Raw genomic sequence first — 8,233 nt, forward strand, 5'->3', positions numbered from 1 at the left:
TTGGTCAAAATTAAGGTGCACACAGGTCTTCATTCCTTTCTGGAGGGTCTAAGAGGGAATCTGGATTTTGCCTTTTCTATCTTGTAGAAGTTGCCCTCATTACTTGGCTGGGCGGCACCTTTCTATCTTCAAAGCCAGTGAATCTCACATCCCACCACTCTGACACTGAACTTCCTTGCTTCCCTAGTCCACATGTAAGGACCCTTGTGATTTCATCGGGCCCATGTGATTATCCAGGAGTGTTTACCTATTTTAATGTCAGTTCATTAGCAACCTGACTTGCATCAGTTACCTTAATTTCTTTTTTGCCATGTTACCTAACATATTCATAGGTTTTAGCAGTTAGAGTGCAGACATCTTTGGGAGGCCAATATTCTGCCTACCACACAAAATATGACAGTACATCTGCTATGTGTGGACAACAATGTAATTTTCATAGAAATTTTGTGTGTCAAATGTAATTGTAATGAATTTAGAGAACTGAGTAAGTGGGAATCTTTTTGAAGACATAAATGTCCAACAGAGGGATTTGGACTATATTTATAAGTAATAATTCTCTTCATGTCCAATTAATATTAATATTTTCATCATTTTAATTAATTACATATTTGAAAATGACATGATTATAAAGCATGTCCAGGTCACAATGCCACAACTATTAAAGATAAATATGACCTTACTGAAGTTTTTTTTAAGTTACTGAGAAATCTGAAAAACATTTTATTTATTTTTTTTTTTCACTTGAGAGAGAGAGGGAGAGAGAGAGAATCTCCACACTCACTGTGGAACCTGACACAGGACTCAATCCCACACAGCCCTGGGACCATGACCTGAGCCAAAATCAAGAATTGGATGAACTAAACCAGTCAAGCACCCCAAAAAACATATTTTAATAGTAGCTCAAATCAATTGACTCCTTAAAGTTTGAAAGCAGAAAAGAAAGTAATAACAGCATTAAAAAGGCATTTATAAAAAGATGATTTTAGAGTTGACTGCTTATATTCTAATCAAGATACACAGACATAAGAGTAGTAAGGTATGTGAATATATGCAAGTCAAAGGTAGATTTACCTTACACTTAAATAGGCAACAAAACATTACCATCAAAAGCAAAGATGGACCGGAGAACAAAAAAATACAAGAAGTCTCATTGTCAGGCTGCAGAATGGATTCAGGAATGGTGTTCATGGAGAAAAGAGAGTAAGAGGACTCAGAGGTTCAGATAAGAAAATAGGGTAGGACCAGTTTGTAACCGTATGATATGTGCAGAAGGATCTGCAATCATTTTGGATAATTTATAGAATAGAAGAAGCAAAATTTACTTAGCATTTGAATGTGGGATGGAAAAGAAAGTTACCAAAAGAAACTCTTAAAGAATCTTTTCATGATGAAGACCTTATATATACATCAATGTTATCAAATATTCTAGTGTGCTAGGCTTTCTTTCCTTGATGATGGGGCTATTCTTCTTCTTCTAGCAACATTATATTTCAAAAAGGGGGCAGAGAGCTTGTAGATCAGAATGCCTTTACTGTCCTACACAGGGAATGTGTTGCATAGCGTCTATATGCTATCTGGTAAGTGGCCTCACCTTACCTTGACTCTCCTTCCATCACAGAGGAAAACAGGGGCTAAAATTATCTAAAATAATCACCATGATATATTTTAGTTTTAATCTAATATCTTCCAGCTTTCTCTCCCCTGTTTTTTAGTTACCCTGGGAACAAGAGGAAATATAGGTGTTAGTAATCATAGCAAAGCACTTAGCCTTAGAAAGAACCAGGAAAGACAATGGAAAAAATATATATACCAAACTGTGTTTACAATTACCAGCAGATGCTTCCACTTATTCTAAGTGTTCTTACTTAGTCAACGATAAAATTTTTTTTAACTTTACAAATTTTTAATTACGTAAATTGTGGTCGTGTTCTAGCCTCGTGCTCTTGATTACCCTTGTCTCCCATTTGGGTTCACATGCCTCTTGCTTCTGGCAGCACTTTCCCATGAATTCTATCCCTGGAGCTGCATAAATTCTAGGCAATACCTGATAAAGAGTGCAGCCTGTTGCAGAGTTTATTTATCTCTTGTGTTTTGTTTCGTGTTTCTGTGGCTGTGACATTACAGTGTGTTTCTCTGAGTCAGCAGCACATTGGCTGCTGGCTATAGCTCCACGAATGCCTACTTTTTTTTTCCATCTTTGCTTAGTGAAATCATCTGGCCACCATTCACTCATGCCTGGAATATCACAGTGGGAAAGATTACCAGGCTTCATCCAAAGACCACTTTACAAAGACCTCTAATAAATCAAATGAAGGAGCAGGTCGTGGTGAGAATATCCTTAATAGTGGAGATTCAAGACTCAGACCCTTACCTTTATCCTGATTGTTCTAAACATAGCAATAAGACCACAACAAAATGCTAGAAAGAAGAGGCAATGGCAAAATTGGCCTAAGCAAATTTTGTTTCATATTTGGTCAGAAAAGATTTTCAAAAATAGCCACTTAGTTTTGAAGTTAAGACTCTATCAGATGTATTATTCATCACAGTACCTTATATTGGACATTCAACCATATTTTTAAAGTTAATTCACAGGAGGGAAAATGAATGAATGAAACAAAATTTAAAAGCCACATAGTTGTTCGATGTCATGAATATCACTGAACACAGCCCTGCTCTGACATGTGGTTCTGGTTGCTTATTGCCAATTGAGACTATTTGACCTGAGCCGGTATTACTTGATCATTTTCAAGAGTCCTACTACGTGTATCTGTAAAGATCAGGACGTTAACTGCATTTTCTTTCATAAATAACTAATATGGGAGAGGCAGAAAGTATCTGCTACATGGTAGCCCTCTAGCCTTGCTACCAAGAGTGTGGTCCACCACCAGCTGCCCTGTCATCCGCGGGAAGCTTGCAAAGTCTCAAGGCTCCACCCAGCCCTGCTGGATCGACTCTGCATGTAATAGGATCTCCAGGTGATTTATATGCACATTCACATTTGAGAAGCATTGCTTTGGAATAGCATCTGAGAGACACCTTCAGGCATAGATATTTTATGTAATTCATAACCACCAGGAGGTAATAAGTGATAGAGAAAAACATAAAGAATACTTTGAAGAGGCAGTAGGATTATACTCCCTACACATGTAGCATTTGAAATTTCCTTCGTCGAAATTGACTTTGAACTCCATAAACATAAACATAAATGAATGCCAAGGGAAAAAATAGGTCCTGTTAGAAAATTTTACTTTTTACCATCGTATCACTTTCCTTTCATGTTGTTTCCTTTTATGTTATGTTATATTGATAATCTCTCTAGATCTTATTAGTGGTCTAGGGTGGTTGTTGTTTTTTTTTCATTATTATATTAAGAGGGAAAACCCCTCACTCAGGCATTCCTCAGCATTTCCTTGTGGATGTCTATAATCTCCCCTCCAGCCTCCTTGAAATCTACTCAGCCTGGCCTAATTCTTGAAAGCTTCAAAATTCAAACATCCCATCAGCAAAAAAAAAAAAAAAAAAAAAAAAAAGAAGAAGAAATGTATTTCAGATTCTGCTTAGGCTACTTTTTAAACATTCTATTCAGTTTTACCCACTATACTTTTCTTTTAAAAACACATTAAATGGAGACCAGCAAGGAGCAATCAAAATTATAAAAATGCTTGAGGCATACAGACCCTCAAGCTAAAAAAATTGAGGCCCACATAAGTTAGTCTAGGGAAATGAGGCCGGTGGAGGCCTAAACACACATGTTCACAACCACAGCATATGACACAGAGCCGTACAGCTCATGAAGATCAAACATACCATTAGTCATTGTGGGCTAAAATTGGAATTTCCAATCAAAGGAGTCTATACAGTATTAACCAGAGCACTAAATAATAGTGATGCTGCAGGTCACGCAAGCTGACATCCTAGGTATGATTCATGGGCTATTTTCACAACTCCAAAAGGCAGTTATAATAAATATTTATCCTACTGAGACCTTTTTTTTTAACACATATTCTGTTCTTCGTCTATCTACTCTCATTCACACATCAATCATTTTATCTACTTTACCCCACCTTTGTACCATTAAATCCCTCACCCCCTCTTCCACTGAGCCACTCTAATATCCCTGCTTTTGATTTCCTCTGCTCCTGCATCCTCTCGGGGAACATGGATTTCCAAATTAGGACCTACTTCAAGCATTGGGGGGTTGACTTTTCAGCTTTATAAAAGACCCCAAGAAAACATAGCCAAAATTTGAGTTTAGGTAAATTGTCAATTATGATTTCTTATAGCTTATAAATAATCATTTAAAACATTTAGAACATATTATGGTTTTAAATTAACTCAAAGGTTAATCTTATTTTATTTCTACAAGATCCCAATGTGACAGGTAGTGTGGTTATTGCTATCAGACCCATTTATGGAGACATCATTAAGTTTGAGGCAAAGTTCAGTGGTGAGTTGATATCAAAACCTACTTTTAGTAGTTAGTAGCTCCTAAGTAGTCTCAGAGTGCTGCTTTGGAGATTTCATTGTTGTCGATATTTCTTCGGAAGCCAATACACCTGAATATGAAATTATAAAAAGTGTACTTCACTTACAATCTTCCACAATCAGAAATATGTTCTGAAATCAGGTTTCAGCCAGAGGATGCTATTGTCACACAGCAAACCTTCAAGTGCTCAGTAATGGAGAGATTAATGGGGGGGGTGGGGGGAGCACGAGAGTGTTGGTTTGTTTCAGGTCTGCTTTTGTTTTGTTTTGGGTTGCTTTTTGTTTGTTTGTTTGTTTGTTTGTTTGTTTACCATGCAACACTGTCTTTTTTTATGTATGGTTTTTCAACAGCAGGGAGGAAGGGCAAAGTTGCGAAAATCAAGTCATCCTGCCATTTTGTTCTCAACCCCTGGGTTATTGGACTTCTTTGTTTTGGGCTGTCAGAGACAGTAAACTTAGCCTTAGTTAAGATGTCTGAGAGTCAAGATAGAGATCTCATGCTAGTTCCAGTTAAAACTCTGGTTTCTCTCTTTAAATGTGCAAAGCAAAGAAGTGGTAACTCACAGTGAAAACCCGAACCTGGGGCAGGGAAGCCAGGCAGGTCCCTGGTCCCTAAAAAGGGCTGTGCAGAAGGTTCTCCCATCTGCTTGTGCTTTCGCTATTAATATACATTTGCATAGTGAATAAGAGAAGACTTGATTGTAGTTTACATACTTGTTGTGAAATCAAACTGTGAATCTACTTTTCCTACTTCATCTTTCCTCATCTTGCACCATCCACTCTCCTCTCTTTCCACGTGACAGTGGAGACACCTGCTTCCTCATGTGCTCCGTCTGCAAACCAAGTCCCTTCCCCTATTGGTTGGCATGGTTCCTTGAGATTAGTTAAGGTCAAAGTTAGTACATTTCTATTCCTTTCGAAGGACACTGTAAATTGTGTGAGCTTTTTCTACTTAGACAACATTAAACAAAGTTGAAAGACCTGTTTTTCCTTCCTTGCTCCTTTTGATTTTCATTTGAATTGCATTTGGGAAACCAGGGTGGTTCTGTGCACACACACGTTTACACATCTGTATTTGAACTGATGGAGAGGAAAGGCCAGGACAAAATTAATAAACTCCCTCAATAGTTTGAAATGTTTCTTTAAATATGGAAGCAGAATGCAGTTTAATAAGTGTATGAAGCATTGTCAAAATATGTGAGTGAGAAGATTTCCATTAAAATGAAGTTTTGTGAGAATTGATAGGTTCAAAATTATAAAAAATTGAAATAAATATATATTTCAAGTTTCCAACAAATATACATTTCTAAGATAATTAGAAATGTTTAATATTGTTAATATTTTCTTTTTAAAGTCACATATATTACCTGCTTAATGACTAGAACACCCACAAGCCTGTAAGATTGTAACATAGCCCCCAGAACAATAGAAATTCTTCAGAATAATCCATGTTCTAAATCATGTCTTTGAATCTTTGTTCTTGGCTATATCCTTTAGTATTGTGGTTACCAATTCTTTCCTTCATAGCTGCAAACACATAACAAAGTATTCTTGGTAGAATTAAGTATCCCATGGAACAAGCTGTTTTTGACTTGGTTAGTTCTCATTACACTTCTTTTACACAAAAAATAACTACCCTATTTTCCTTTTAGTGGAAAGTTAGGTTGGCTCACAATGCCCACAATTAAAAATGAGGTTGTTTGGAAAGTTTAAAATGTCCTATCGGTAGCACATTAATTGCAGATATTACGATTTGTAATAATCCTCGCAAGTCACAGAGATGAGACCTCTTTTCTGCATGACTCCTATGGGTACAGAGGCTCGTCACCAACCCCACCCCCAGTGATCCAAACTGCTAGCCGCAGGTACAATCTCAAGGTGAATGATGCCCACCGAGGAAGCTTACAGGCATGCTCTTCCAAAGCAACTCTCTGAAGGACGAAAAATATCGCACCTATGATATGTAGCAAAACCACCTGTTAGAGAATGTGTGTGCATAATAGTTTTAGTCTGAATACTAGCATCTTGTCAATTTAGCCCAATCTCTTGAGCCTGTAGTTGAGCCAAAAATCTCCTGAGCCAAGCTTTCCCGCAAGATTTCCTGTACTTCCTGTTTCTATGTGAGACAGAAATACCATGAGAATGACCTTTCTTGTGGTATTTTTGCACTTCTACCCTGGGATGAAGATAATCCCATATTGGGGAGAATTTTTCTCCTGCAAACTTTTCAATTTTCGAACCTTCAAACAAAGTAGATTCCTTCTTGGGAATGAAAATTTGAGATGGTGCTTGCTTGGCCCTACCTCCTCTCCACTAGGAAGTATTCATGTTCAGTGATCCAACATTTTGTAACTTCTCTAAGATATTTTTACAAGGAAATATGTAAAACAATACAGAGAACACAGGGGAAATTTATGTGCTTGGATTTTTAAAAATGTCATTCTGAAAGAAATGTTCCATGAAAAGTTGTATTCTTAATGCATTAGTGTATGTGACATATTATATCATATATTTGTTTTCTTTGTTCTTAACCCCTTTGTTCCAAGGGTCAGGATATCCTGATGCTAAGTACTATTGCAAAATAACTGAACAAAAATAAAAATAGTCAAACACTTAGGAAACTCTTCAGCTGTTGTGTCAAGGAAGTTTGTGACTGAGGAGTGAGTTTAAGACATTATTCAGGAAATATGCTAATAGAGTACAACAGCCCACATGTGCTTATTAAATAAAATTGTTTCAAATCTGGAAAGCCTTGATGCTCAGGTCTGATACAAGCATAAGATAAGAGCCGGAAGGGCTGTCAAAAGTGGTGGAAGTGTCACACTGATCCTTAAATCCTTTCATCTCTTAACAAAGAGGGAAGTTAGAGGCTCCTGAGTGGCTCAGTTGTTTGAGTGTCCGACTCTTGATTTAGGCTCAGGTCATGATCTCACGGTTTATGGGTTCATGCCCTGTGTCAAGGTCTACACTGTGTCAGCATGGAGCCTGCTTGGAATTCTCTCTCCCTCTCTCTCTCTGTCCCTACCCCACTCATGCTCTCTCACTCTCACTCTCTCTCTCTCAAAATAAATAAATAAACATAAGAAAAATTTTTTAAAGGCCACATCTTTCTCATAAGTAGAACACTGATTTTTCCCTAATCGGACTATGTGACTACCCAGTTGTTATAGGAAGAGCTGTCTGATCAATATTTCAATAATGAAATTCACAAACAGTAGTGTCTTCAATGTCTTTTTTGTTGTTTTATACCCTGAAAGATGTTGATGCTTCCTCACTGTGTAGGAAAGAGAGTAGGTTTACCAGTGTATTTTTCCATCCAGAGAAAGGGAAAAGCCATTTAACTCAGTGTGGAAAACTAAACTTATTAACCATAGATTTAGAGGAATAATAACAACAACAAAATTACAGTAGCCTTTGCTGTTTCCCCATTGTAAAAAATGACATGAGGGCAATGAAAATATAACACACCTTGCCATGGTCTTTTTCTTTTCCCAGAAGTCTCCTCTTCTCTTCCCTAAAGAAACGTCAAATGATTGTGTGATAAACATGCCCTGCAAGGAATGTAGAGCAGGAGCACTAGGTTGTACATCAGCAAAACACAATGCCAAGCAAAATAAAGCCCTTTGCAATGGCAGAGATGTGACGAGGAGAAAAAGATGGGCTTGTTGCAAAGGCCTCCAAGAAAACAGGAGCTATCCACATGAACGTTCAACTTCAAATTGTTCCTACAAACCCAATTTGCTGACAA

The 8,233-nt window shown here is 37.4% G+C and overlaps 1 protein-coding gene across 1 annotated transcript in view; it reads left to right on the top strand.

Moving 5' to 3' along the window:
- The window catches only part of PDE7B (phosphodiesterase 7B), a 315,252-nt gene that overhangs the window by 161,824 nt on the left and 145,195 nt on the right, over positions 1-8,233 (top strand). The window lies entirely within an intron of this gene.

The sequence above is a fragment of the Suricata suricatta genome, chromosome 7 (genome assembly GCF_006229205.1).
Source record: "Suricata suricatta isolate VVHF042 chromosome 7, meerkat_22Aug2017_6uvM2_HiC, whole genome shotgun sequence".
NCBI classification, from domain to species: Eukaryota; Metazoa; Chordata; class Mammalia; order Carnivora; family Herpestidae; genus Suricata; species Suricata suricatta.